Source organism: Nannospalax galili, unplaced genomic scaffold (assembly GCF_000622305.1).
Source record: "Nannospalax galili isolate Female #2095 unplaced genomic scaffold, S.galili_v1.0 scaffold634, whole genome shotgun sequence".
NCBI lineage: Eukaryota > Metazoa > Chordata > Mammalia > Rodentia > Spalacidae > Nannospalax > Nannospalax galili.
Genome location: NW_008336853.1, coordinates 893,823 through 894,659, shown reverse-complemented (window position 1 = coordinate 894,659; position 837 = coordinate 893,823).

The following is an 837-nucleotide window of genomic DNA, read 5'->3' as shown; positions in this document are numbered from 1 at the left end:
TCTATCCCAGAGACCCCCCTGCCTCTGCCTCTGGAGTGCTGGGATTAAAGGCCTGTGCCACCATGCCCGACCCCTGAAAATATTTTTAATTATGGGTATTAATTATGTGTGTGTTTCTGTGTATATGCATGCAGGTGCTGTGGGAGGCCAGAGGCAGCAGATCCCCTGGAGCTGGAGTTATAAGCAGTTGAGAGATGCTTCGTGTGGGTGCTGGGAACTGAACTCAAACTTGGTTACTTTGCTAGAGCAGTAACTGCTCTTGATGGTGCAATCCTCTCTCCAGCCACACCATCCGACTCTTTTTGACAGGGTCTCACTATATAGCCCTGGTTAAGCTGGAACTTGCTTAACCAGGACCACCTTGAACTCTTCAGAGAACCTTCTGCCTCTGCCTTCCAGGTGGTAGGATTAAATCGGTACCACCATGCCCATTCACTCCCTTGCTAGATGTCACAGGACTGGGGGTGAGGTGGCACTTTAAAAGGGACACTGCACCCCCAAGATCTGTCCTCTGCTTTGCTTGAGGATCACGCAGGGCTAGCCTAGCATCCATCTCAGGGGCATACTATGCAGGGTGGGGATTTCACCTACACTGGCAAGGGTACCTGGTAGTATGTCAACCTAGAGGTTGCCAAGAAATATTTGTCCAGACCAAGATGGGGCCTGAAGACAGCTACTCCAAAGATGCCTTTCATCTAAGGAGAGTCATGTCTGCCTCCCAGGCCAAAGTCACTGAAGAAATATTTGTCCAGACCAAGATGGGGCCTGAAGACAGCTACTCCAAAGACGCCTTTCATCTAAGGAGAGTCATGTCTGCCTCCCAGGCCAAAGTCACTC